The sequence below is a fragment of the Lolium perenne genome, chromosome 2, assembly GCF_019359855.2.
Source record: "Lolium perenne isolate Kyuss_39 chromosome 2, Kyuss_2.0, whole genome shotgun sequence".
Taxonomy (NCBI): domain Eukaryota; kingdom Viridiplantae; phylum Streptophyta; class Magnoliopsida; order Poales; family Poaceae; genus Lolium; species Lolium perenne.
The window spans coordinates 202,080,478-202,106,383 of NC_067245.2; positions in this window are offsets into that span (position 1 = coordinate 202,080,478).

The window sequence follows — 25,906 nt, forward strand, 5'->3', positions numbered from 1 at the left end:
TTCCATTGCAGAGGCATATGCATCTCCAGATGCAGATGACTGGAAAGAAGTTGTTCATAATGATATGGATTCGATTCTTTCTAATGGAACTTGGGAGCTATCAGAACGACCCCATGGATGCAAGCCTGTGGGCTACAAATGGGTGTTCAAGAAGAAGCTAAGACCTGATGGTACTATTGAGAAGTACAAGGCGCGGCTTGTAGCTAAAGGCTACACGTGGAGAGAAGGTGAAGATTACTTCGACACCTATTCACCTGTCGCTAGACTTACCACCGTTCGAGTACTACTATCCATGGCTGCCTCCTATGGTCTTATCGTTCATCAAATGGACGTAAAGATAGCTTTTCTTAATGGAGAGTTGGAAGAGGAAATCTATATGGATCAGCCTCTGATGGGTTTGTAGTAAAAGGTGAAGAAAGAAAGGTGTACAAGTTGCTGAAATCTTTATATGGTCTGAAACAAGCACCTAAGCAATGGCATGAGAAGTTTGACAGAACTTTAACTTCTTGTAGGCTTTGTTGTCAATGAGGCTGACAAGTGCGTTTACTATCGCCATGGTGGGGGCGAAGGTGTTATACTGTGTTTGTATGTGGATGATATTCTGATATTTGGTACAAACATGAAAGTAATACACGAGGTCAAGTCTTTCTTGTCAAAGTGCTTTGATATGAAAGACCTGGGAGAAGCTGATGTGATTCTGAACATCAAGCTTATTAAGAACGAGAGTGGGATTAATCTAACCCAATCCCATTATGTTGAGAAGATCTTGATCCGGTTCGGCTATATTGATAGCAAGTCTTCTCCAACACCTTATGATCCCAGTGTGACATTACGCAAGAACCGGAGGATTGTCGTAGATCAATTGAGATATTCTCAGATCGTTGGCTCACTCATGTACTTAGCGAGCGCGACTAGACCTGACATCTCTTTTGTTGTTAGAAAGTTGAGTAGGTTCATGTCAAACCCGGGTACTGATCATTGGCATGCACTTGATAGGGTCATGTGCTACCTATGTGCTACAATGAGTTATGGGATTCACTTTTCAGGAGACCCAGCTGTGCTTGAAGGATATAGTGATTCAAATTGGATCTCTGATGTAGCTGATCTCTACGCCACTAGAGGGTATGTATTTACCTTTGGAGGTGGTGCAGTGTCATGGAGATCTTGCAAGCAAACGATATTGACGAGGTCAACTATGGAAGCAGAACTTACTGCTTTGGACACAACCACCGTTGAATCAGAATGGTTGCGTGAGCTCTTGATGGACTTGCCTGTGGTTGAAAAACCTGTACCGGCAATCCTTTTGAATTATGACAATCAAACTGTAATTGTCAAAGTGAACAATTCTAAGGATAACGCGAAGTCATCAAGACACGTCAAGAGACGTTTGAAGTCTGTCAGGAAATTGCGAAACTCCGGAGTAATAACTGTTACATATATTCAAACAGACAAAAACCTGGTAGATCCCTTTACAAAGGGACTATCACGTAATGTGATAGAAAGTGCATCGAGGGAGATGGGTTTGAGACCCATTGATGTGACACCATAGTGGTAACCCAACCTTTGTGATCGGAGATCCCGTGAATTAGGACCTGGGAAGAACAAACTAGTTGTTTAATTGAGGAGAGTATTATGTAACCAATTCTATGTGAAGATGCAAAACTCTCAATTGATGTAAGGCAGGTTGGCAACAAGCCTTAATGTGTTTATGTTGGCTATTTTAGCAAAGATGCTGTCCTACAGAGCATTCTTGAAATAACACCTATATGAGTCTGATTGTTAAACGTCGCAATCTATGAGATTTGGGTGATCTCTAGTAAACTCATGAAGAGACCACGAAGTATGACGCATATGCTTCACCCGCGGGGTAGGCTACTGGCAGCCATGTACTGGTCATGACTTTGAGTGAAACCATGTTGACGCAAAACTTGCAATTCAAGGCTTAGTTCATTTTTCAAGTATGAATGGGTGTAGCTTAAGGTTCTAGGCGGAAGTTCAACTTAACAGTCTCCGCTAAAACTATTGGAGATATGCCCAAGAGGCAATAATAAATTGGTTATTATAATATATCTTTGTGTTTATGATAAATGTTTGCATACCATGCTATAATTGTATTAACCGAAACATTGATACATGTGTGTTATGTAAACAACAAGAAGTCCCTAGTAAGCCTCTTGTATAACTAGCTTGTTGATTAATAGATGATCATGGTTTCGTGATCATGAACATTGGATGTTATTAATAACAAGGTTATGTCATTGGATGAATGATATAATGGACACACCCAAATAAGCGTAGCATAAGATCACGTCATTAAGTTCAATTTTCTATAAGCTTTCGATACATAGTTACCTAGTCCTTCGACCATGAGATCATGTAAATCACTTACACCGGAAGGATGCTTTGATTACATCAAACTCCATTGAGTAAATGGGTGGTTATAAAGATGGGATTAAGCATTCGGAAAGTGTGAGTTGAGGCATATGGATCAAGAGTGGGATTTGTCCATCCCGATAACAGATAGATATACTCTGGGCCCTCTCGGTGGAATGTCATCTGATTAGCTTGCAAGCATGTGACTAGGTCACAAGAGATGACATAACACAGTATGAGTAAAGAGTAATTGTCGGTAATGAGGTTGAACTAGGTATGGAGACACCGATGATCGAACCTCGGACAAGTAAAGTATCGCGTGACAAAGGGAATCGATATCGTATGTAAATGGTTCAATCGATCACTAAGTTATCGTTGAATGTGTGGGAGCCATTATGGATCTCCAGATCCCGCTATTGGTTATTGGTCGGAGAGGAGTCTCGACCATGTATACATAGTTCACGAACCGTAGGGTGACACACTTAAGGTTTGATGCCGTTTTAAGTAGATATGGAATATGGAATGGAGTTTGAATGTTGTTCGGAGTCTCGGATGGGATCCAGGACATCACGAGGAGGTCCGGAATGGTCCGAAGAATAAGATTCATATATAGGAAGTCACTTTCTAAGTTTGGAAATGATCCAGTGCATTTATGGAAGGCGCTAGAATGTTCTAGAACCTTCCGGAGGAAATCACCATGGAAGGTGGAGTCCCAGTTGGACTCCACCAACCCTAACCAGCCAACCAAGGGGGAAGGTGGAGTCCATGATGGACTCCACCACCCAGGCCGACCAAGGGAGAAGCAAAGGGAGGAGTCCCTGTCCCCCTAGGTTTCGCTTATATGGAAAGATTTGAATTGGGATCTTATTCGAACATTTGGGCAAACCCTAGGGATTCCACCTATATAATGAGGAGGAGAGGGAGGGGGGCGTCTACCACACCAGCCGCACCACCCAAGGGCTCCCAGGCCGGCGCCCCCTGTCAACACCCGGATTTTTAAGTCCAGATGCCTATTATGCCATTCATCGCAATCCCAGGAATATTGTTTTTGCGAGACATAATAGATTGATATCACAACACATCATTCATTACATACCATAATCGTCTTACAAATAAAGGATCACATGATCTAGTCTCGTTACAATAATAGAAGTTCTATTTATTCATTACATAACACATAGCGGAAGCGAAAGTAGCGTAGTAGTAGTCCATCTATTCCACAGGCAACTGTTGACGTCAGGAGTGATCCTAGTTGTCGTAGACGTCCTGCTGTCCTTCTTCCGGGTTCTGGTACTCCTCTTCATAGTCTGGCCATTTGAATAGCCAGGGACACAGCCATGAGTACTTTAAAGTACTCGCAAACTAATACTAAGGTAAATACTATCAACTATAGTAAGGGGGTTCTAAGCTCTAGTTTCATTTGCATAAAGCCAGTTTTATTTCATAAACACTTTAATAATCAAAGCCTCTTCATTTGCTTAACTAACTCAAGTGGGAACATTAGTGTCATTCCCACAACTCAGTTGTGATTCAAAGTCAAAGTCACCTTTCAATTCAAATCACAAGTCACCATTCATATTTTTAGAAAAGTTCTGATGACGGAACAGTATGGCATTTCCAACTGTCCACAACCGAGGACGCGGCTATTCGAATAGGTTTAACTCTGCAGAGGTTGTACACTTGTGCCACAACAATTGCAATAGTTCGCCAGGGGTAACTGGCCCTGATTTATCGTACGCAGTACGCGAACTACCAATCCTAACCTTTCATTTACATACTCTAGTATAGGCACCTCTCCCCATGAGCTTGGCCTCCCAGTGAAGACACGCGGTCAGCCTGGGAACTGCATAGGGCTTGGGCCGGACATTCACCTCATTTCACGTCATTTCACATCATTCCTTCTGTAGAGGCAGCCTCCAGCATAACCCCGATGACGCTTGTTCAGAGGGAACCCATACTAAAATACATAAGTTTCCAGCTAAGCCTTACCCAGATTCAGGTATTGTGGGGGTACTTGTAAAATTGGAATGGTATCGCATCCGAACCCAACCATCAGTGTTTTTGTATAATTCACCAAGTCATTCACCGGTCATATTCACCTTAAAAAAATCTCTCAATAGAATGACTCTTCATTCCAAGGTTTTCAAAGTCATTTCAATTCACAAGTTCCCAATTAGAGTAGTCACTATTAATATTGAGCACTAGCAACTAGTTATGAGGGGTGCTAAGTATCTTGGAGCTTGCTAATCTAAGTGTGATTCTCTTGTACTACTCTATAATTCAACCAAGTAAATCATAAATCAAAAAGTAACTATGATAAATAAAATCAAGTAAAGCTTGTAAAGTAAAAACTTGGGATAGGTTCATAAAGTAAAATGTAATGGTGCCTTGCTCTTGTAGAGCTTTGCACTTGGCAAGAATATAAACTTGCAACCAAAATAGTTTGCATTAGTCTAGCTTGCATTGGTAATAGCTTGCCTTGATTGGTGATGTGATCAAAGTTTTCTTGCTCTTCCTCTTGGTAGAAGACCCCTTCCTCTTGATAGTCCCCGGTACTAGCGTCTATAAACGAATACGAGGATACAATCACCAAACAACACTTAAGTAGTCTTAATTAGCCTTAATGGCTCACACAATGGATCTAGCATCACTACTTAACATGTATTCACAAATTATGCTAGGGTTTTCTTATTTAATATTAGGGGAAATAATTTCCTCTCATTGAAGATTGGAATTAGGGTTTCTCTTTGGTTTGGAGAAATAATTTCCTCTCATTGAATCTTCTTAAAATTTAATCTTCTCAAATAACCAGGGATGATCCCATGTTGACCAAGGTCAACACTTCACACTTAGTATTTGAGAAAAGTGATTTAAATGAGATTCATCATCTCATGTGATTTAAATAACTAGTGCAATTTAAATACTATGTTGATTTAAATTCTACAAGTGAGCAAGTATGAGCCTAAGCATTTAAAGGTCAACACATTACTTCATATCACTTGTGAGAATGATTTAAATGAGGTGCTACACCTCATAGATTTAAATTCCTAAAATTTGGATATAGTTTAAATGGGCTTGTATTGACTACATAGCCAATATTTTTCTTCTAGCCCATGATCATGTACAGAACCCATATCATATTTTTACATAGTAAATTAGGGTTTGCCAAAAGTGAATTATTGCAATTGGATTCACTTCAAAATTCAAATTGGTTGATTTTTAAGATTTATTTGAATACTGAAAAGTCTCTGTTTGTTATTTTTGCTATTCAAAATCTACACAACATATGAGGTTGAATCCAGTGAGGTTAGCTAGATAATTTCATAAGCTTTCTATAGCATTTTGAATCACCAGATTTGGATTTGTAGATTTAAATCTATTCAATTTTGAATTAGGCATCAGCAGGGAATTCAAAATTAAACAGAAATTCCATTTTGAATTACTGGGCTTGGCGGGAACTCTGAATGGGCTAAACGGGCGAAACAGACTTGGGCCAGAACGGTTTGAATGGAGGAAACAGGCCCAGTAACGGTTCGGTGCTTGGTGGGCTGTCAGGGGTGGGGCCTACATGTCAGCGACTGTTTTACTTACCGAAACGGTACGCGCTGACGACCGTCGGATCAGAACGAGATCGGACGACCGTGGATCGTCTTCTTCTCCGGCGAGAGGAGGGCGTGCTGGCGACGGAGGTAGGGGGTCGGCGGCGCGATGGAGGCTCCCGCGGGGTTCTGCTGGGTGCTGGTCGACGTTGGCGTGGACGAGGAAGCGACTGGTACCGTCGGCGAGGCTCGGGGCGGCGTGAATCGGCGACGGCGATCTGCGGGCTCCGGCGACTCCGATCTTCAAATTGGGGCAACTCCGGCGCTAATTGGATGAGCTAGTGGTGCTGGAAGACTCAGTGGTGAGAGGGGAGCAGAGTGGTGTGAACGATTGGGTCGAGGAGGTGCTCCTTTTATAGGAGGGCGAGGGTGTCGTGGGTGCTGTGGAGGAGCGGCCATGGCGCGGCGTTTCTGGACGGCGAAGGGGCAAGTGAGTGGGCGTGGACGGTGCAGCAAGGCTCAGTGATCATCATGCGCGTGCTAGCGAGGACGGGGGTAGACGGGAGCAGGCAGGCGACGTCGTCGTCTTCTCAGTACCGTGGCGGAAGGACCGCGATCATGGCGACGGCGACAGGTCCTCCGCAGGCGATTGAGCATGTCTATGAGCTAGCTGGTGCCGTGTTGGTGCTACGTGCAGCGGCAGAGGAGTAGGGAAGGACGGAGGCGACCGGGCACGCACGCGTTCTGGCGCGTCCCGGGGATGGTCTTGGTGCACGCTCTGGCACGTCCTGGACGTTCTGGGCGCGTCAAGTTTGGGCCAATGCCGTGAGATTTTCGAGCCAGGGAGGGTACTGGCATGCTTGATGGAGTGTGGTGCATCGTGTTGACAAGGTGGATGTGGCCAGAGATGAGTGGAGAGGAGGAGGGCATGAGGGTTGGCATGGTACTTGGCATGGTGGTGTTCTGGATCGTTGCACCACTTTTCTTAGGGATGCAGGGCATAGCATGATGCAGGGAGGGTACTAGAGCAACAATGATGAAAGGGAGAAAGGGGTTTAGGCAAGAATCCAGAGGTTAATAGCATGTATCAAAAATCTGGAACAATGCCTGCCAAGTGTTTGTGAAAATGGCCGCATGAAACTTTTTGTCAAATTTTGGATTTCTTTTTGGTGGAGCTCAAACATATAATTAAAGTGAAAGATTGGTGGTGGTGGTGCTCATTTTGGTGAAGGTTTGCAAGAATTCAAAATGGGGGTCATCTTCTCTTTGTTTCAAAGTCCTCTCTTGTCAATCCTATTCTGGTCAACCTGGTCAACTTCAGCAGAGATGGTCAACATGAAAGTTGTTGACCTTGACATGGTCTTGGATGACATGGCAATAGTTGACCAGGTTTAGTTTAGGAATCAGAAGATAAATGGGTGCAAAGTGGTGAAGAGAATAAAAATGGGACATATGACCATTATCATATGTGAATTGAATTTGAGATTTGCATTGGTTTGATTCTTGTTTCTTTGATGCAATTGTGTTTGTTTATCATATATAAGCATTCTACAAGCAAGAGATCAAGCAATGGTGGCCTTTGGTGAAGATTTGCAAAATTGGCCTTATGTGTATGTGAGTGAAATGGGGATTTTCTCCCTATTTGATTTCTCCCCATTTGAGTTGACTTTTGTTGACTCTAATGTGGTTCTTATTAGTTTAGAAACATTTTCCAACCATTGAAACCAATTCAAATGGTCTTGTTCAAAGATTTGCAAAAATGGCCATAACACATAAGAGGTGATGTGTCAAATTTTATTATTTTTGTAAATTGTTCACCTTGCTTTACTTGGGCATGGGTTAGTGTCAAATTAGTGCTAGATTAGGTTTAGAAATGGATTCCCACCATTTGATCAAGGTTTAAAGGCATAGGGCAAGAATTGGGTATTATGGCTATGTGTCACATATGCCTCTATGCATATGTTGCATTTGAGTTTTAATTTGACTTGGCTTGACCCAAATGGTGTTGTTGAGTGTTGAAATGGTATATAGGAGTGATCCAACCATTCACAACATGTATTAGGGTCAAGATTCTTAAATTCACATATTTGCTATTTTACTCTCATATGCCTCTATGGCATTTTTAGTTTCTTTTTATTTTCTTTGAAAACAACTTGGATTTGGGTTGATAAGCCTTTGGTAAGGTGTATGAAGGTTTTTTCCAAACCTCTAAGCAAAGTAGAAAGGCTTAGGGTAAAGATTTATAGAAATAGCCATAGGCACATATGCCTTTTTCTTATTTAATTTCCTTTTATTTTATTTTAACTAGGATGGTGAAAAGGAGGGGTGAGGTTTAGGGTTTAAGATTATTTCAATTACTAATAACAAGCAATCATAGCAATAGCACAAGAATTAAGCAAGATCACTATGTATCCTACTTAATTTAATAAAAGTTTTTGTTGGTTCCAAAATTTGGAACTAGGGAAATTCATTTGTTTTGTTTTGAATTTTTGGGATGTTACACCCCCTTCCCCCTTAAACAAATCTCGTCCCGAGATTTTAAGAAAAGTTAGGTTCCTAAGAGAGATTGAGCATTTTATTAACAGGTAGACATACTTGGCATGGTCTGGGGTGCTTCCTGAGCTTCAGTGGCAGTCATGTGGTAGAGACGGCCGTTGTTGTTGTTCTGGTTCCTTCTTCCGGCAAAGCGACGCTGTTGCTGAGCAGGTGCAGGGGTATTGGCGGCAATCCTGGCAAGCTTTTTGGGGCACTCATTGGAGAAGTGACCCACAACTCCACATTCGTAGCAGTTGACGGTGGACTTGTCTTTGGGGATTACGGGGGTAGCGTTGCTTCCAGTCCTTGGGGCAGTATTGGTGTTGTTGTTGTTTCCATTGTTGTTGCTGTTGTTGGGGTGGTTGTTGTTGTTGTGGTGGTTGTTGTTGTTGTTGTTGTTGTTGCCTCCGGGCTTCGGGGGTCCTCCGTTGTTGTTGTGGTTGTTGGGGCGATAATTCTGGGCAGGGGGCTTGTTGTATCTTGGGGTGAATCCTCCAGAGGAGTTGTTGCGGTACTTCTGGGTATGGTGGGGTCCATTCTGGTTCATCATTCTGCGCTTGCGGTTCTCGTTGGCCTGATGCAGCTTTCCTTCCATCTGTATGGCTGAGTCTACAAGGGCTTCTAAGTCAGCGAACGGAATGTTCACTAACACAGTCTGCATCTCGTCGTGTAGTCCGTTCAGAAATCTTTCCTTTCTCTTCTCATTGGTGTCGGTCTAATCCGGGGCGTACCTTGACAGAGTGAGAAACCTGTCGCGGTATTCCACCACGGACATTCTTCCTTGCTTGAGTTCACGGAACTCGTCTCTCATTTTCTTGATCAGTCCTTGGGGCACATGATATTTGCTAAACTTCAGCTTAAAGTCTTCCCAGGTCATCATCTGTCCTGCATTCATTGCACGGGCACTTGTCCACCAGGCTCTGGCAGGTCCTGACAGGTAGTGGGTGGCGAACAGTACTTTTTCTGTGGCTTCAACTCCCGCAACTTCGAGGTTGTTCTCCATGGTCTGGAGCCAGTCATCAGCATCAAGGGGCTCTTCAGTCTTGTTGAATACCGGAGGGTTGGTGTGCTGAAAATTCTTCAGCTTCGATCCAGGGTGATCGTGGTTTCCGTGGCCTTGATTGTTCTGAGCTATCTGTTGCAGTGCAGCAATGTTGGCTTGGCGGTCAGCTCTCTCGACTTCTCGGTCGGCAAGCAGGGTTTGCAGCAATTGCATCATCGCGTCGTTGGTGCGATTGGGAGGGGCCATCTGAACATTGAGTGGATGATAAGATAAGATAAGAGGGAAATTTCTATGGTTTGTTTTGTTAAAGTTTAAAAAGTTCATAATATTGAAAACTTGAGTAGTGTTGCGGGGGTAAAAACCAACAACACTTTTTCATTCATACCAAGCATCATACATTACAAAGCTAACACACCGTTGGTTTGAAGAACCATTCATCGCTCTACGATACAAGGGGATCCTGATACAACTCACACATACGAAAGTGCTTAAATGATACTACTCTTCAGGGGGGGGATTCTTCATCTTCACGGGTAATGTGCTTGATGAAAAGCGAGGGCGTTGTCCAACTCCTTGCGGGTCTTGTACAACATGAAGTCGAGGTGTGCTACATAGTGGTTCATCTCCGGGTGCGGGGGCATGGTCATCGGTCTTCCGGTGGGGTCATGTCTTGGGTAGTAGATGAAGCGAATGTTCTTAACCTTGTTCTCATTTTGTCCACACAGACGAGAAACTGCTTCTTGCATAGCTCTGACTAGTCCTTCCTTGCAAGTGTTTCCCGTTACAGAAAACCATATGGTTTCCCATATTGGGGTTCTAGGCTTCCTTCGTAGATCGGCAGAAACTTCCCACCGAGGTGGTCCTCCGGTGTGATTGTTGAGGGGTGTTCCGAAGAACTCCGGGTACGGGCGTCCTAGATAGTCCACTAGTTGCTTCAAGTCTTTCTCGAACATCAGGTTGCCTCTGTGACCAAGCTGATAAAACTCCCATTTGTACTCCATCTGTGAAGAATTATGATGAGTGAGTTAGAGAAGTGTGTCAAAATTTTAGGTAATAGTATAAGAAGAATAGAGCATAACTTTCTTATTTTGAAAAAGATCTCAATGATAAGAGGGAGAATAAGTTTTCCTAAATAGTCACTTCATTTGTTTTGAAACTAAAATTTTCAGACGTCCATTCTAACTAGGGTCTCCTAAGGTCAACAATGGATCTGATACCAACTTGTCAACACCCGGATTTTTAAGTCCAGATGCCTATTATGCCATTCATCGCAATCCCAGGAATATTGTTTTTGCGAGACATAATAGATTGATATCACAACACATCATTCATTACATACCATAATCGTCTTACAAATAAAGGATCACATGATCCAGTCTCGTTACAATAATAGAAGTTCTATTTATTCATTACATAACACATAGCGGAAGCGAAAGTAGCGTAGTAGTAGTCCATCTATTCCACAGGCAACTGTTGACGTCAGGAGTGATCCAAGTTGTCGTAGACGTCCTGCTGTCCTTCTTCCGGGTTCTGGTACTCCTCTTCATAGTCTGGCCATTTGAATAGCCAGGGACACAGCCATGAGTACTTTAAAGTACTCGCAAACTAATACTAAGGTAAATACTATCAACTATAGTAAGGGGGTTCTAAGCTCTAGTTTCATTTGCATAAAGCCAGTTTTATTTCATAAACACTTTAATAATCAAAGCCTCTTCATTTGCTTAACTAACTCAAGTGGGAACATTAGTGTCATTCCCACAACTCAGTTGTGATTCAAAGTCAAAGTCACCTTTCAATTCAAATCACAAGTCACCATTCATATTTTTAGAAGTTCTGATGACGGAACAGTATGGCCTTTCCAACTGTCCATAACCGAGGACGCGGCTATTCGAATAGGTTTAACTCTGCAGAGGTTGTACACTTGTGCCACAACAATTGCAATAGTTCGTCAGGGGTAACTGGCCCTGATTTATCGTACGCATGCGCGAACTACCAATCCTAACCTTTCATTTACATACTCTAGTATAGGCACCTCTCCCCATGAGCTTGGCCTCCCAGTGAAGACACGCGGTCAGCCTGGGAACTGCACAGGGCTTGGGCCGGACATTCACCTCATTTCACGTCATTTCACATCATTCCTTCTGTAGAGGCAGCCTCCAGCATAACCCCGATGACGCTTGTTCAGAGGAAACCCATACTAAAATACATAAGTTTCCAGCTAAGCCTTACCCAGATTCAGGTATTGTGGGGGTACTTGTAAAATTGGAATGGTATCGCATCCGAACCCAACCATCAGTGTTTTTGTATAATTCACCAAGTCATTCACCGGTCATATTCACCTTAAAAAAAATCTCTCAATAGAATGACTCTTCATTCCAAGGTTTTCAAAGTCATTTCAATTCACAAGTTCCCAATTAGAGTAGTCACTATTAATATTGAGCACTAGCAACTAGTTATGAGGGGTGCTAAGTATCTTGGAGCTTGCTAATCTAAGTGTGATTCTCTTGTACTACTCTATAATTCAACCAAGTAAATCATAAATCAAAAAGTAACTATGATAAATAAAATCAAGTAAAGCTTGTAAAGTAAAAACTTGGGATAGGTTCATAAAGTAAAATGTAATGGTGCCTTGCTCTTGTAGAGCTTTGCACTTGGCAAGAATATAAACTTGCAACCAAAATAGTTTGCATTAGTCTAGCTTGCATTGGTAATAGCTTTCCTTGATTGGTGATGTGATCAAAGTTTTCTTGCTCTTCCTCTTGGTAGAAGACCCCTTCCTCTTGATAGTCCCCGGTACTAGCGTCTATAAACGAATACGAGGATACAATCACCAAACAACACTTAAGTAGTCTTAATTAGCCTTAATGGCTCACACAATGGATCTAGCATCACTACTTAACATGTATTCACAAATTATGCTAGGGTTTTCTTATTTAATATTAGGGGAAATAATTTCCTCTCATTGAAGATTGGAATTAGGGTTTCTCTTTGGTTTGGAGAAATAATTTCCTCTCATTGAATCTTCTTAAAATTTAATCTTCTCAAATAACCAGGGATGATCCCATGTTGACCAAGGTCAACACTTCACACTTAGTATTTGAGAAAAGTGATTTAAATGAGATTCATCATCTCATGTGATTTAAATAACTAGTGCAATTTAAATACTATGTTGATTTAAATTCTACAAGTGAGCAAGTATGAGCCTAAGCATTTAAAGGTCAACACATTACTTCATATCACTTGTGAGAATGATTTAAATGAGGTGCTTGTTGCGGTCAAAACCCACCGGCGGGCAGCGACGGGCAACACAGTAGAGCCGGGAACAACTTAGGGTTGCGGCTGACCCTGGTCCCTCCGAGCGACGGCCCGCAAAGCCTCTGGTACGCACGTCTGATGCTGGTGCAAGGGCGTGCCACCTGACCTATACCTGGTCAGGAAGGTGATGGAGATGCCTCGCTTAGTTTCCTGCATGGCATACACGTAAACATTAAATACGAGCCTCGATCGGCTCTCAGGTTATCCTGTGAATCGGCTCAAGGAGCCGATCCACCCATGATTCGTACGAGGTGCACGAATATATGGTGGTCCTACTTGATCAAGATAAAGCTAACTCGATCTACGACGATTTGGGGTTTTCACCGCATAATCGGATCATCCTACTCACGATTGGGCCTCGCGGCCACGCACGGTGATCGTAAGCCGATCCTAGATAGGGCCTAAAAACCAACACGAGGTTGATCCCCGGAACATCCTGTCTAGGACTAGCAAACGACACCCTACGTACCGCTGGATCCTCCAACCCTTTGTAAGGCCTAACTATTGCAGATATTAAACTAATCCTTGTAGAACAAGGAGCAACCGTAACGGATCGGATCTACTAAATAATGATCAAGCGGGGTGCCGCCCCTACACCTAAGATAGGTGTAAGGGCGGCTAGATACGCAAGGGTTGCACTACAACAGCATATGATACGAAGAACTATGCTAACCCTAACACATCTATGATAACTACGTTGCTCGCCATCAAAAAGGCTTCAGTACGAGCAACGCATGAACAACATAAAGCATGTGCTGCCTAGATCGCAAGATGCGATCTAGGCAGCATGATGCTTACCGGTAGAAACCCTCGAGACGAAGGAGTTGGCGATGCGCCGAGATTGATTTGTGGTTGAACTTTGGTTGTTGTTTATTCCATAAACCCTAGATACATATTTATAGTCCAGGGGACTTTCTAACGTGGGAATAATCCCCACCGTGCACGAGACAAACTCTTCCTAAACGACACGTACCCTACTATATTACAGATACACGGGCTAACCAGCCCAAACCTTGCATATAAAGGCCGATTCACATATTTCTTCTGTATATAATCTTCAAGTCCATCTTGATCGCGGCCCACCTCTGACTCGGTTAAATTCTGGTGATAACACATGCCCCCCTGGTTTTGGAATTGATAATTCCAAAATCACTCTGCTTTTTCTTCGTCGGGTCATGTCGTGGCAGAACCGTCGCAGTATCCTTCATCATGATGCCTTGCCTTCTCAACTTCTCCGCGTGATCTGGCAGTTTTTTTTTTAGGCACCACTTCCTCGGAAACTGCTGTGGCATTGAATTTCCACTATATCCCCTTTTATTTAACCGCTCCGCACAGTTTACTTCCGCATCCCCTTCGCATTAGCACTCCAAAAGCCCTCCTGCGCCACCATGTCTTCTTCCTCTTCTGCTTCATCGGATCTTTCCACCCAGTCCTCTTCCTCTCGCGAGCCGACGCCGGAGCCGAACCCGGCGGAGGTCCACGCGGCCAATACCCGCCGCGCCATCGAGGCCGGGGAGGAGTCTAGCCATGACTTCTCCATCTGGTCGGAGGACGACAAGTCCCTGACCGACGGGGAGAGCGACCTCCGCTTCCTCGCCGATGGGGAAACGGAGGAGGAGAGCGATGACGATCGCTTCTCCTGCGACGACTTCACCTCTCCCGAGGAGGAGGAGGAGGAGAAGTAGGAGGAGGAGGAGGAGGACGACACCCCCTCCGACGAGCCGCCGGCCAAGCGCTTCTGCCCCTGGCCGGGGAACCTCAGCGACTTCGACAGCGACGACGACGACGCTGACGAGGAGGACGAGGACAACGAAGGCCCGGTCGGCAGCCGCTGGAGCAGCGACGACGAGCCCGCCGGGAGTAGCGCCGACAGCGGCGACGACGGCGACGACGAGGGCAGCGACGGCCCATAGATTAGGACCATTAGCATAGGATCAGTAGTAGTAGATGGGGCAATGTACCCCCTAGTACTTCCTTTTGAGAGCAATCAGCTCTTTATGTAAGAAATCTTGCTTATCAATGAAGAACTTCCCCAAATTTGATTTTGCCGAATTCCTTTGAGCTTAATTTAGCCGATTTTCTTCTCATACTCATTTTGCCAATTTGTCCCCTTAGCCAATGCGTAACGAGCCGATAGCAACGCATCGGTCCTTTAAAAGTCATCCTTCAATTCTTCAACTGATGACCTTGAAATCTGGCTGATAATGTAGAATCTTCAGGAAAGCCTTTGAATTCTTCCAACCAGACCCAATGGTCTTCTTCAAACACTCATCATTTTGTGAAGAAGGTTGCAACGAAGGATTAGCCGATGGTACCCCAATCGGCTCCTAAACAGAGCATCTATCAGACCTGCTGCCCCCCGAGCCTTACTCAAGGCGAGAATGTCGATGAGGATGCACCAAAGCCGATCACCTTTCTTCCCTCGAAAGCCGATACATCTCTTCTGTCAGCACCGCTGAACTAGCACCAAGGGCTGAAAATCCTCGACAGGAAGGTTCAGACACCAGAATCGGCTCAAGGTAGCTGAGGAAGCTCTCTTACCCCCTCGAGAAAGCAGAAGGCCCCACAGCTGAACTGGACTTGGTGAAGATCCGTGCTTTGAACACGCAGCCAGTAGATCCCGCGTAGTTATACTAGAGTCGATGGCTGTGCATCGGCTTTGTCTCTTAGTTCTAAAGTCGATGTCCGCATCGGCTGTATGTCATAAATTTTTTTTTTACTGGCCGATTTTTTCTATCGGCCCCCAATGTTTCACTGCACACAGGTTCATCTGCACCTGTTCATCTGATTAGATGCCCCCCGAGCCGAATCTGCCAGGTGACTGCAGATATCGGCTTTGTGGTTAGCCAAGGCACTGTATTTGCACGTCGGCTCCGCTAAGATTCGTGTTGACTCTCATCCGCCGACGTGACCGCTGCCCAATAGATCAATGTTGAATGTCAGCAGAACCTGTGGTGAAGATAATTTTGGCCGATTGCTGAAAATCGGCCTCCATATTGATCGAAACGCTCAATGAAGGTCTTGTAATTTTCCTTCGTAGATTTTTGGGGCCGATCACAAGGATCAGCCTCGCCCCGTTTGCTCATTGGTTTGCTCCAGCTACATGGTCAGGCCGGTGGATAAGACCAGCCTAACCCTGCCCTTCGTCACGTCGATGCGCTCGCAGTCATCCAAATTGATACCTGAGAGTGGCTCTTGGCCTGCTGTTTCCCAAGCATTCGTGTCAGCCGTTGAAATCTCGGCTGAATCATCGGCCTGGACGACTTCTACCTCATCTCCATCCCACTGTATTATGCATTGGTGCATCGTGGAGGGAATGCAGCAGTTGGCGTGGATCCAATCTCTTCCTAGCAGAACAGCATAGGTGCTCTTGCTATCGACGATGAAGAACGTCGTAGGGATAGTTTTCCTTCCTACGGTCAGATCCACGTTCAGAACACCTTGTGCGTCAGACGCTTGGCCGTTGAAATCGCTCAATGTCACGTTGGTCTTGATCAGATCTGAGCTAGAGCGTCCCAACCTCCGTAGCATAGAGTATGGCATAATGTTGACTGCCGCTCCGGTGTCCACCAGCATCTTATTGACAGGCCTCCCATCGATATAACCTCGCAAGTAAAGGGCCTTCAGATGTCTGTAGCTTCTTTCTCGTGGCTTCTCAAAGATAACCGGCCGTGGGCCGCAGTCAAGTTGTGCCACAGGTGCCTCGTCTAATCCTGGAGCACTAAACTCCGAAGGAAGGATGAACACCATGTTTGTGCCAGCCGATGTTTCATCATCGGCTTTCCTTTGCTTGGGGCGCCACTCCATTTTCCGTGGTCGACCCTCTTCGTCCAGGGTTCGCTGAATTTTCGCGGCCAGATCAGGCCGCGCCTTCCTTAGCGTGTGCAGATATAACCTTTCGGCTTCTTCCAAGCCACGCAGTCGCTGAACCCTACGCTTTTGGGAACGGCTGAGTCCATCAGGGCACCACCTTGGCCGGTGGTACCTGTCTTTTTCTTCTTCTCCCTCGTCTTCCAAATCCTCGAGATCTTCCAACCGAGGGGACTCAGCGCGTTTGCTTCGAGGCGGGAGAGGCCCTAAGCGTTGGAACACGGACACGTTGGCTGCCTCCTTCTTCTTCTGGTTGCATTCTGGGCAATTGCCGATTGTAGGCAATCGGCTCATTCCTGAATCCCAGCAGTGTCTGAAGAAGGGACAGTCCCAGTGCCTGTCCTCGTCGTCTCGCTCCCTTGACCTTTCTTTGGCACGGCGCTCGTACTCCTCCTCATCGCGATCATGCCGACGATGTCTTCTGGCTTCTCTAGCCAGACGATCTCTTTCATCATCATCGCTGGATCGTCGGCGTTGGTCATACTGACTCACATACTTGTTGAGGAGGTGATCAGAGAGGGGTCGCTGATATCTTATGTTCTTCACTTCTCCCTCTGTGACGTAACGCTTGCCATCGTGACGGAGCCGATCGCGTGGAGCGGCCTCCTCTGTGTCCTTGCTACGAGGGCAGCTGCCCTCGTCTCCATCCTTGCCAGCGTGGTGTCCAAGTCCTACCATGCTGATGCTGAACGAGGATCCTGGCTGGCAACCTTCAGGATAAGTGCACTCCACCATGTTAACGGCGGGGAAGGGGTGGGTGTCGACCTTCATGGCGTACTGGTTGAAAATCAGACGTCCTTGTTCTATCGCCATTTGGATCTGCTGACGCCACACCCTGCAGTCGTTGGTGGCATGGGAGAGCGAGTTATGCCATTTGCAGTATGGCTTTCCGTTCAGCTCCTGCACCGTGGGGAATTTGAGACCTTCGGGTATCTTCAACTACTTCTCCTTGAGTAAGAGGTCGAAGATCTGCTCAGTTTTGGTCACGTCAAAATCAAACCCCCTGGGCGGGCCTGGTGGCTTAACCCATTTGCAGGACACGGGGGTTGCCCCCCGAGTCCATTCAGCCACTGCTACCTCTTGATCTCCCGTAGAAACTTCGTCTTCCTCTGCCTCGACCAGGACTACTGCACGCTTGAATTTGTCCTGGTACAAGTCCGGGTGGCGCTGTTCATATGCCGACAGTTTCTGAACCATGTGCGCCAGTGAGGGGTAGTCTGCTTGGGAGGCCATGTCCTTGAGCGGCGCTGCAAGGCCCGCCACTGCCAACTCGACTGCTTCCTTTTCAGTCACACGAACCGAATAACATCGGTTCCTAAGATTCCTGAAGCGCTGGATGTATTCTGTCACAGTTTCTCCACGCTTCTGACGTATTTGTGCTAGATCGGCAAGGCCAGACTCGGAAGCCTCTGAGTGGTACTGCATATGGAACTGTTCTTCCAACTGCTTCCAAGTCCGGATCGAGTCTGGTGGCAACGAGGTGTACCACCCGAAAGCCGATCCCGTGAGGGACTGTGCGAAGAACCTCACGCGTAGTGGATCCGACACTGAGGCCGTTCCTAGCTGTGCCAAATATCGGCTCACATGCTCGATGGAGCTGGAACCATCTGATCCGCTGAATTTGGAGAAGTCAGGGAGCCGATACTTGGGTGGTAGCGGGACCAACTCGTATTCATCGGGGTACGGCTTGGAATAGCCGATTGTCCTCCTTTTCGGCACCATGCCGAACTGGTCTCTCAGGATCGTGCTGATCTGATCCGCTGTGCTGGCTGTAGGAGTCAAACTCTGAAGATTCGCCGGGGTGGCGTACTTAGCCAGCCATGCTTGCTTTTCCAGCTCCGAGCCAACTGCAGGAGCTGGGCTCTGGAGGTTCGTCGGGGTGGCGTACTTAGCTAGCCATGTCTGCTTCTCAAGATCTGCCGCTGACGTTCCTCCTGTTTTCCCAGAGGTCCCTGATGTAGTGGCCTGGTTTGTGAGTGCCCAGTTACCGCATTCTGGCACATACGTGCACATGTACCCGTGAGGGATCTCCTTAGGCGCCTCCTGCAAGAACTGGCAGTCACTAGGGTCACCACCGATCTTGTAGACGACGAATGCCGGTGAGTTCGGCACTCCTGGTGCTGCCAACGCAAATGGCAGCGGTGGACGGGACTGGAGTGGCAACTCTCCTTGATGTGTCCCGAGAGCTAGTCCTGACGGCGAGTACTGGTGTCTCATGATCTCCTGGATCACCCGAAGAGCGACACGCTCCAAAGTGTTCACCAGGTTCTCGGAGTGACGGTGTAGCGAGTGAGCCACCATGTAGTTGATCTCCTGCCGCAGGGACCTGGTGCGTTCCTCTGACGGGGCAGAGAGGTCTATCCCATCGAGCGCACCGTCAGGCGAGAACCCCTTCCACCTGATGCCATGTGAACGGGTTCTGTGAAAAGAGCCGATGAGATCGGCCTCGAGGATAGCTTTGACCTCGTCATACTTCTTCTTGAGCTCGTCGGTCAGATCTTCGTACGTGACTGGCGTGCCGTCCGCCATCTCAGATGTAGATGGCGATGTGGTTGATGTCGAAGCTTGTCCCACCGGGCGTGCCAGAATGTGTTGCGGTCAAAACCCACCGGCGGGAGCGACGGGCAACATAGTAGAGCCGGGAACAACTTAGGGCTGCGGCTGGCCCTGGTCCCTCCGAGCGACGGCCCGCAAAGCCTCTGGTACGCACGTCCGATGCTGGTGCAAGGGCGTGCCACCTGACCTATACCTGGTCAGGAAGGTGATGGAGATGCCTCGCTTAGTTTCTTGCATGGCATACACGTAAACATTAAATACGAGCCTCGATCGGCTCTCAGGTTATCCTGTGAATCGGCTCAAGGAGCCGATCCACCCATGATTCGTACGAGGTGCACGAATATATGGTGGTCCTGCTTGATCAAGATAAAGCTAACTCGATCTACGACAATTTGGGGTTTTCACCGTATAATCGGATCATCCTACTCACGATTGGGCCTCGCGGCCACGCACGGTGATCGTAAGCCGATCCTAGATAGGGCCTAAAAACCAACACGAGGTTGATCCCCGGAACATCCTGTCTAGGACTAGCAAACGACACCCTACGTGCCGCTGGATCCTCCAACCCTTTGTAAGGCCTAACTATTGCAGATATTAAACTAATCCTTGTAGAACAAGGAGCAACCGTAACGGATCGGATCTACTAAATAATGATCAAGCGGGGTGCCGCCCCTACACCTAAGATAGGTGTAAGGGCGGCTAGATGCGCAAGGGTTGCACTACAACAGCATATGATACGAAGAACTATGCTAACCCTAACACATCTATGATAACTACGTTGCTCGCCATCAAAAAGGCTTCAGTACGAGCAACGCATGAACAACATAAAGCATGTGCTGCCTAGATCGCAAGATGCGATCTAGGCAGCATGATGCTTACCGGTAGAAACCCTCGAGACGAAGGAGCTGGCGATGCGCCGAGATTGATTTGTGGTTGAACTTTGGTTGTTGTTTATTCCATAAACCCTAGATACATATTTATAGTCCAGGGGACTTTCTAACGTGGGAATAATCCCCACCGTGCACGAGACAAACTCTTCCTAAACGACACGTACCCTACTATATTACAGATACACGGGCTAACCAGCCCAAACCTTGCATATAAAGGCCGATTCACATATTTCTTCTGTATATAATCTTCAAGTCCATCTTGATCGCGGCCCACCTCTGACTCGGTCAAATTCTGGTGATAACAGTGCTACACCTCATAGATTTAAATTCCTAAAATTTGGATATAGTTTAAATGGGCTAGTATTGACTACATAGCCAATATTTTGCTTCTAGCCCATGATCATGTACAGAACCCATATCATATTTTTACATAGTAAATTAGGGTTTGTCAAAAGTGAATTATTGCAATTGGATTCACTTCAAAATTCAAATTGGTTGATTTTTAAGATTTATTTGAATACTGAAAAGTCTCTGTTTTGTTATTTTTGCTATTCAAAATCTACACAACATATGAGGTTGAATCCAGTGAGGTTAGCTAGATAATTTCATAAGCTTTCTGTAGCATTTTGAATCACCAGATTTGGATTTGTAGATTTAAAACTATTCAATTTTGAATTAGGCATCAGCAGGGAATTCAAAATTAAATAGAAATTCCATTTTGAATTACTGGGCTTGGCGGGAACTCTGAATGGGCTAAACGGGCGAAACAGACTTGGGCCGGAACGGTTTGAATGGAGGAAACAGGCCCAGTAACGGTTCGGTGCTTGGTGGGCTATCAGGGGTGGGGCCTACATGTCAGCGACTGTTTTACTTACCGAAACGGTACGCGCTGACGACCGTCGGATCAGAACGAGATCGGACAACCGTGGATCGTCTTCTTCTCCGGCGAGAGGAGGGCGTGCTGGCGACGGAGGTAGGGGGTCGGCGGCGCGACGGAGGCTCCCGCGGGGTTCTGCTGGGTGCTGGTCGATGTTGGCGTGGACGAGGAAGCGACTGGTACCGTCGGCGAGGCTCGGGGCGGCGTGAATCGGCGACGGCGATCTGCGGGCTCCGGCGAATCCGATCTTCAAATTGGGGTGACTCCGGCGCTAATTGGATGAGCTAGTGGTGCTGGAAGACTCAGTGGTGAGAGGGGAGCAGAGTGGTGTGAACGATTGGGTCGAGGAGGTGCTCCTTTTATAGGAGGGCGAGGGTGTCGTGGGTGCTGTGGAGGAGCGGCCATGGCGCGGCGTTTCTGGACGGCGAAGGGGCAAGTGAGTGGGCGTGGACGGTGCAGCAAGGCTCAGTGATCATCACGCGCGTGCTAGCGAGGACGGGGGTAGACGGGAGCAGGCAGGCGACATCGTCGTCTTCTCAGTACCGTGGCGGAAGGACCGCGATCATGGCGACGGCGACAGGTCCTCCGCAGGCGATTGAGCATGTCTATGAGCTAGCTGGTGCCGTGTTGGTACTACGTGCAGCGGCAGAGGAGTAGGGAAGGACGGAGGCGACCGGGCACGCACGCGTTCTGGCGCGTCCAGGATGGTGCTGGTGCACGCTCTGGCACGTCCTGGACGTTCTGGGCGCGTCAAGTTTGGGCCAATGCCGTGAGATTTTCGAGCCAGGGAGGGTACTGGCATGCTTGATGGAGTGTGGTGCATCGTGTTGACAAGGTGGATGTGGCCAGAGATGAGTGGAGAGGAGGAGGGCATGAGGGTTGGCATGGTACTTGGCATGGTGGTGTTCTGGATCATTGCACCACTTTTCTTAGGGATGCAGGGCATAGCATGATGCAGGGAGGGTACTAGAGCAACAATGATGAAAGGGAGAAAGGGGTTTAGGCAAGAATCCAGAGGTTAATAGCATGTATCAAAAATCTGGAACAATGCCTGCCAAGTGTTTGTGAAAATGGCCGCATGAAACTTTTTGTCAAATTTTGGATTTCTTTTTGGTGGAGCTCAAACATATAATTAAAGTGAAAGATTGGTGGTGGTGGTGCTCATTTTGGTGAAGGTTTGCAAGAATTCAAAATGGGGGGTCATCTTCTCTTTGTTTCAAAGTCCTCTCTTGTCAATCCTATTCTGGTCAACCTGGTCAACTTCAGCAGAGATGGTCAACATGAAAGTTGTTGACCTTGACATGGTCTTGGATGACATGGCAATAGTTGACCAGGTTTAGTTTAGGAATCAGAAGATAAATGGGTGCAAAGTGGTGAAGAGAATAAAAATGGGACATATGATCATTATCATATGTGAATTGAATTTGAGATTTGCATTGGTTTGATTCTTGTTTCTTTGATGCAATTGTGTTTGTTTATCATATATAAGCATTCTACAAGCAAGAGATCAAGCAATGGTGGCCTTTGGTGAAGATTTGGAAAATTGGCCTTATGTGTATGTGAGTGAAATGGGGATTTTCTCCCTATTTGATTTCTCCCCATTTGAGTTGACTTTTGTTGACTCTAATGTGGTTCTTATTAGTTTAGAAACATTTTCCAACCATTGAAACCAATTCAAATGGTCTTGTTCAAAGATTTGCAAAAATGGCCATAACACATAAGAGGTGATGTGTCAAATTTTATTATTTTTGTAAATTGTTCACCTTGCTTTACTTGGGCATGGGTTAGTGTCAAATTAGTGCTAGATTAGGTTTAGAAATGGATTCCCACCATTTGATCAAGGTTTAAAGGCATAGGGCAAGAATTGGGTATTATGGCTATGTGTCACATATGCCTCTATGCATATGTTGCATTTGAGTTTTAATTTGACTTGGCTTGACCCAAATGGTGTTGTTGAGTGTTGAAATGGTATATAGGAGTGATCCAACCATTCACAACATGTATTAGGGTCAAGATTCTTAAATTCACATATTTGCTATTTTACTCTCATATGCCTCTATGGCATTTTTAGTTTCTTTTTATTTTCTTTGAAAACAACTTGGATTTGGGTTGATAAGCCTTTGGTAAGGTGTATGAAGGTTTTTTCCAAACCTCTAAGCAAAGTAGAAAGGCTTAGGGTAAAGATTTATAGAAATAGCCATAGGCACATATGCCTTTTTCTTATTTAATTTCCTTTTATTTTATTTTAACTAGGATGGTGAAAAGGAGGGGTGAGGTTTAGGGTTTAAGATTATTTCAATTACTAATAACAAGCAATCATAGCAATAGCACAAGAATTAAGCAAGATCACTATGTATCCTACTTAATTTAATAAAAGTTTTTGTTGGTTCCAAAATTTGGAACTAGGGAAATTCATTTGTTTTGTTTTGAATTTTTGGGATGTTACACCCCCTCTCCCAAAACCCTAGCTGACCCCTCCTCCCACTTCTCCCGTAGAGCTTAGGCGAAGCCCTGCCGGAGATCTCCACCACCACCGACACCACGCCGTCGTGATGTCGGGATTCTGAGGAGGATCTACTACATCCGCTGCCCGCTAGAACGGGGAGAAGGACGTCGTCTTCAACACCGAACGTGTGACCGAGTACGAAGGTGCTGCCCGACTGTGGCACCGTCAAGATCTTCTACGCGCTTTTGAAAGTGGCAAGTGATCAACTACATCAACAACGAGATCTAATCTCGTAGGCTTTGGAAATCTTCGAGGGTTAGTCTCATGATCTTCTCGTTGCTACCATCTACTAGATTGGATCTTGGCTTGTTATTCGTTCTTGCGGTAGGAATTTTTTGTTTTCTAAGCTACGAATCCCATCAGTGGTATCAGAGTCGTGTCTATGCATAGATTAGTTGCATGAGTAGAACACAATGGTTTTTGTGGGCGTTGATGCTTTTGTTGTCTTTAGTTAGTGTACTTTGCATCTTGCGGGATGGTGGGATGAAGCGCCCCGGGCTAACTTTACATGACCGTGTTCATGAGACTTGCTCCACGCTTGACATGCAACTTGTATTGCATAAGTGGCTTTGCGGGTGTCTGTCTTTTCCACCATAGTGAAGATTCAATCTACTCTTTCTATTGACAACACTAGCATCACCGTTGTGGTCCATGTTCGTAGGTAGATTGGATCTCACTCGAAAACCCTAAACCACGTAAAATATGCAAACCAAATTAGAGGCGTCTAACTTGTTTTTGCAGGGTTTGGTGATGTGATATGGCCATGATGTGATGATGAATATGTATGAGATGATCATTATTGTATTGTGGCAACCGACAGGAGCCTTATGGTTGTCTTTATGTTTCATGTTGAGGTATTATTTCAAAGTAGTTGTAATAGTTGCTACATGGGAGAACAACCATGAAGACGACGCCATTGACCTTGACGCTACACCGAATATGATGGAGATCATGCCCGTTGATGATGGAGATCATGTCTGTGCTTTGGAGATGAGGATCAAAGGCGCAAGGACTAAAGGGCCATATCATATCACATATGAATTGCATGTGATGTTAATCCTTTTATGCATCTTGTATTGCTTAGATCGCGACAGTAGCATTATAAGATGATCCCTATCACTAAATATCAAGATAATAAAGTGTTCATCCTTAGTATGCACCGTTGCTAAGACTTGTCGTTTCGAAGCATCACGTGATGATCGGGTGTGATAGATTCTACATATGCATACAACGAGTGCAAGCCAGTTTTGCACATGTGGATACTAAGATTGCCTTGACGAGCCTAGCATCTAAAGACATGGTCTCGGAACACGGGATACCGAAAGGTAGAGCATGAGTCATATGAATGATATGATGAACACTTTGAGTGTTCGCCTTTGAAGCTACATCTTTTCTCGTGAAGATCGGACTTGGTGTAGTGGATTTGGTTCGTGTGATCACTAAGACAATGTGAGGGATGTTGTTTTGAGTGGGAGTTCACCTAGTTAATTTAAGAATTAAAATTGAACTCAATTTATCATAAACTTAGTCTAAACTCTTTGCAAATATGTTGTAGATCATGGCGTCCCCCACCATCAATTTTAACCAGTTCCTAGAGAAAGAAAATCTTAAAAGCAATGGTAGCAACTTCACCGACTGGTTCCATCATGTGAGGATTTTCCTCACTGGTGGAAATCTGCAGTATGTGCTCGAAGCACCGCTAGGTCCTCCACCACCACCTGCAGTATCTGAGGATGTAAAGAATGTTTACGAGACTCAGGTAACTCGGTACTCTCAAGTTCAGTGTGCCATCCTGTGCAGCCTAGAGGCGGAGCTCCAAAAGCGTTTTGAGCACCACGACCCTTATGAGCTGGTCCATGAGCTAAAAGCTATCTTTGAAACTCATGCGGCCATGGAAAGCTATGAGGCCTCGAAACAATTCTTTGGCTATATAATGGAAGAGGGTAGCTCCGTTAGTGAGCACATGCTCGCTATGTACGGGCATGCGAAGAAGCTCAGTGACTTGGGGATAGTGATTCCTAACCTGCTAGGTATTCATCGTGTACTCCAATCACTGCCACCTAGTTACAAGAACTTTGTGATGAACTACAACATGCAGAACATGAAAAAAGAGTTACCTGAACTCTTCTCCATGTTGAAATCTGCTGAGGTAGAGATACGGAAAGAGAACCAAGTGTTGATGGTCAACAAGACCACCAGTTTCAAGAAGCAGGGCAAACCTAACAAGGGCAACTTAAAGAAGGGCGGCAAGAAAGTTGCTGCGCCTCCTAAGAAGCCCAAGGCTGGCCCTAAACCTGATACAGTGTGCTATTACTGCAAGGAGGAAGGACTCTGGAAGCGTAATTGCCCCAAGTACTTGGCTGATCTGAAGAGCGGCCTTGTCAAAAAGAAAGGTATATCTGATATACATGTTATTGATGTCTATCTTACTGCTTCTCGTGG